Source organism: Triticum aestivum, chromosome 5D, assembly GCF_018294505.1.
Source record: "Triticum aestivum cultivar Chinese Spring chromosome 5D, IWGSC CS RefSeq v2.1, whole genome shotgun sequence".
Taxonomy (NCBI): domain Eukaryota; kingdom Viridiplantae; phylum Streptophyta; class Magnoliopsida; order Poales; family Poaceae; genus Triticum; species Triticum aestivum.
The window spans coordinates 314,287,128-314,291,972 of NC_057808.1; positions in this window are offsets into that span (position 1 = coordinate 314,287,128).

A 4,845-nucleotide genomic window follows, 5' to 3' on the forward strand; every position below is an offset into this window, starting at 1 on the left:
TGAGCTACCTAGTCTATGTGAGAGACTATCTACTTTATGGAATTTATCTATGCTTATGTTGATATATCTTGTGGAGTATGATCAAGCTTCTATATGTTAGTCTCACGTTTTCTGCTCACCACACTTGCATGTGATCTAGGCACCGTGTTGGGTTTTATTATGTTGATCACATGCCTTGACAATGTGGATCTAGGGGGAGCCTCATATGTGTGTGCTTGATGCATAATCAAGCAATTTTTTTCTTGCACATATATAGGGGGAGCTCCTTTGATCAACTATTGTCGCATGGCTGTTTACTTAAGTTGTATCCTATATGCCATGTCCTAACCATGTTGTCATCAATGCACCAAAAAGGGGGAGATTGAAAGTGCAAGTATCACTTAGATTATATTTTGGTGTGATGACAATGTGGTTAGTGGAACTAATGTTGGTTGCTAAAGTTTATCTCAAGACATTGGTTCCAAGGTGTCCATTGATGGAGGTGTGCGACCCCCCAGTCCAAAAAGATCAAAGGCGTGGTTACCGGCGACTCGAAGGTTTTCCGTTTTGGTTCGATTTGAGTCGTAGGTAAAACCGCACTATCAAGAGGGGTCTTCGTGGAATTAGTGTCGTGTGGGAATGCCTCCAAGACAGATACACCAGCCCTCCTACACCTCCTCAGATATTCCACTTGTTGTGTGCTTTGCCGTGGTGTCATGTGATGTTTTCATCAGAAATCTTCTGGACACCCCGTGTGCACGGGGTCTCTGACCCCCGTGCGCACGGGGTAGTCAAAATATTTCTGGACACCCCGTACGCACGGGGCTGACTTGGCCCGTGCGCACGGGGTACCTCGAAACTCACTGGACACCCCGTGCGCACGGGGCTGACTTGGCCCGTGCGCACGGGGTCCAACGGGCAGAAATCCCCTCCCGGCCAAGAACACTATAAAAGCCCCCTTCTTCCTCCTCCATCCACTAACCCTAATGTCTTGTTGAGCTCCTCCATTGCTACACCCCATTTTTCTCACTACTCTCAATCCCTCCACCCAATCTTGTTGAAACTTTGGGGATTGGGAGAACAAGACCCGATCTACACTTTGACCAAACCAAATCGCATTCCCCGCAACATTCATCCACCATGACTTGTTACTCTTGGAGCTTGGGCTCCTAGGCGGTTAGAGGTTCCTCCGGAAGCTTCCTTGCTTGTGGTGTGCTCCGGAGAAGTTTGTAAAGGTGTGGTGGTCGCCTTCAAGACCAACCCCGAGTGATTCGAGGCTCATCCGTTGGGGGTGACTCGAAGGATATTACGGTGAGCCTTCGGTGGCGTTCCGCAAGCTTTGGCTCTGGCACCGCTCCAAACGGAGAGTAGCTCTTCCCCAAGGAAGAGTGAACTTCGGGATAAAATCCGCGTCCTCGTCTCACTTGTGGTTAATCCTTTCCCGCACTTTACTTAGCCTTGTATGCTTGTTGGCTTGTTAATTAGTTTGTTGCCTAGCATACTTAGCTTAGAACTTGCTTGTCATATAGGTTGTGTTCACCTAGTTGCATATCTAGTGAACCCTTTTTATCCGCTAAGCCTTAAAATTGACAAGAAAGAGTATTGTAGTCTCCTATTCACCCCCCCCCCCCTCTAGTCGACCGTATCGATCCTTTCAACAGGTGTATTCTCCGGTAGGTTTTGATGAAGATTTTGAACCCCCAGAGTTGCTTGAACTTCTTTTCTGGAACTGGCTCTTCTTGTGGAAACGTTGGAATCTTTTCGTGATCAGTGTGAGATCTTTGCTGAGTCGTTCTGGGTCATCTGAAACTTCTTCGGCATTTCCATCGGAGGAAGAATCAGCCACAGCCTTGAGAGCATGATTTTTGCGTTGAGTTGAGCCATACAAATATCTTTTCTCTTATTCTTGTTCCTCGTGAGTGTTCAGTCTTTCCATGACATCAGCAGAGTCGAGGTGCTTGAAGTTAGCTCATGCACATATCATCAGAACAAGTGTGTCAAAGGAACTGTCAAGAGATCGAAGCAGTTTCTTTATGGCCTCATGGTCAGTGATGTCTTTGGCACCGAGACCTTGAAGTTCATTTGCTATGTCATTGAGACGGTCAAAGGTTTGTTGGCATGTTTCATTTCCAATGCGCTTGAAGCGATTGAATTTCGCTCTCAGCATATCAATTCGAGCTTCTTTCTGAGTTGAGACTCCTTCATTGATCTTCTCGAGGACATCCCACAATTCCTTCACGGTTTCACACTAGCGATATTGAAGAAATTGTGCTCGATTGAGATGGTCGCCAATCTCATCTTTGGCTTGAGCATCCAGCTGAATGAGCTTCTTCTCTTCATCGGAAGGGGCTTGAGGTACAGCAATGTTGAGCCCAAATTGCATCACATTCCACATGTCATCATCTATTGCTCGGAGACGGATCTTCATCTTCTCCTTCCAGAAGGGGTAGTCCATCCCATCGAATATGGGAATCTTCAGATGCGACTTGTAGTTCACTGAAAACATACTTAAACTCCAAAGTCATTAGACTAAAATGAGGGGAGACAAGGAGTACCTTGTGAGGGAGTCCTGGATTAGGGGGTCCTCGGGTGTCCGGGCTATGTGATATGGGTCGAACTGATGGGCCGTGAAGATAAAAGGCAGAAGACCTTCCCCTGTGTCCGGATAGGACTCTCCTATGCGTGGGTGGCAAGATTGGTGTCCGGATATGTACTTTCCTTCCTCTACAAACCGACTCTGTACAACCCTAGGCCCCTCCTGTGTGTATATAAACCAGAGGGTTTAGTCCATAGAGGCTATCAGAATTCACATAGGCTAGACAGCTAGGGTTTAGCCATTACGATCTCGAGGTAGATCAACTCTTGTAACCCCTATACTCATCAAAGACAATCAAGCAGGAAGTAGGGTTTTACCTCCATTACAAGGGCCCGAACCTGGGTAAACATCGTGTCCCCTTTGTCTCCTGTTATCTTCGATCCTCAGACGCATGGTTCGGGGCCCCTACCCGAGATCGGCCGGTTTTGACACCGACAATGGTGCTTTCATTGAGAGTTCCACTGTGTCATCGGCAGAAGGTTCGATGGCTCGTTCGATCATCGACAACGATGCCGTTTTCGGGGAAACTTTTCTCCCTGGTCAACTTTTTGTGTTTGGCAGCTTCGCTCTGCGTGCCAATTCAGTTGTTCAACTTGAACAGATCGATAGCTATGCCCCTGGTCATCAGATCAAGTTCAGAAGCCTGAACTATGTCGCTGATATCCGGGGAGACTTGAGCTTCGAAGGGTTCACGGCCTTGCTCGCTATTCCTCATTTGCAAGAAGGAAACCCGTCGGATCGACCATCAGGCACCATTCAAGGATCAACTATCATTCCTGCCCTGACCTTAGATCCAGAGTAGACCACCTTGTCCGAAGACGGGAGTATTAACCCCACCGAACTCCCCCCCCCCCCTACTATGGAGCTCCTTTCTGGAGACCCAGAGGCGGCCATATTATCAGCGGACCAGAACTCAAACAGGGTTCTCCCTATCATCAGAAAGTCGAACTCACCTCTGGATGTCAACTCCGAGATCTTGAGGTCGACGTCCATTGGGCATGGCCAAGCAGCGTCCATCAGGCCCTGCCCCGCAGATCCTCAGCCACCGGTCCAGTTTTCACTTCTAAACGAAGCTCTGGACTTAATACGATCTCTCGCCATCACCGAAGCGTCGCTTCCGAACTACGCCCAGCCCGAACTAGGGGCTGAGCGCGGGGAATCTTGCGCCCCACCCACCACCCACTTGGTAGCCACCATCGAGGACTTAACCGACATGCTAGACTACGCCTCCGAAGACATCGATGGTATGGACGACGATGCCGGAGCCGACCCAGGCCAAAATCCGCCTATCACCGGGCGTTGGACGGCCACCTCTACATATGATGTGTATATGGTAGATACACCTAAAAAGGACGACGACAGCAGGCAAGACCCGATTGAGGACAAGCCTGTCGAAGCACCATCAAAGCGCCGACGTCAGCGGCGCCGCTCAAAATCGCGTCGTGAAAAGGAAAGCAATACCGACACCGGAGATAACAACACTCTGCATGACGCCGAAGACCCTGAAGACCCCGTCGAGCCTGCATCCGAGCAGGATGAATGGGAGGAGGGACAAGTTAACCCCGACGAACCTGTCGGGAATGAGGACTCGGAAGATAGCAACTATCTACCGATCTCTGAGGAGGATGTCAGCCTCGGCAATGAAAACTTCATCGTGCCAGAGGAACCCCTCGAGCAAGAGCACTTCAAGCGACAGCTAATCGCCACTGCGAGGAGCCTAAAGAAGAAACAACAATAGCTTCAAGCCGAACAGGATATGCTCAACGACAGATGGACCAAGGTCCTGGCTGCCGAAGAATACGGCCTCGAGCGCCCAACAAAGAGTTATACGAAACGTCGGCTACTACCACAATTCGACGACGAGGCCCTTGAGCCAATATCGTCAAGATATAATCACGCTGACGAACCAAACCGACCACCACGTGCACGGGACAAAGCGGCTGCTTATGTCGAACACCAGCCAGTGCTGTCGTGGCAAAGAGGTAGCGGCTCCAGGCTACACCTACAACTTATGTCAGGACCTGTACAATAGAGCCGGTCAGACTAGATCAATCTACGGATCAAGGGGACGTGCTCCAACAAGAGACGATGGCCATCAAGCTTGGCGTGATAAGCATAATCAAACCCGGGCCGAAAACCGAACACGGATGTCATCCGAACTCCGTCGTGACGTTGCCCAATACAGAGGCACCACACACCCCTTGTGCTTTACCGATGAGGCAATGCAGCACCAGTTTCGAGAAGGGTTTAAACCCGTAAACATTGAAGCA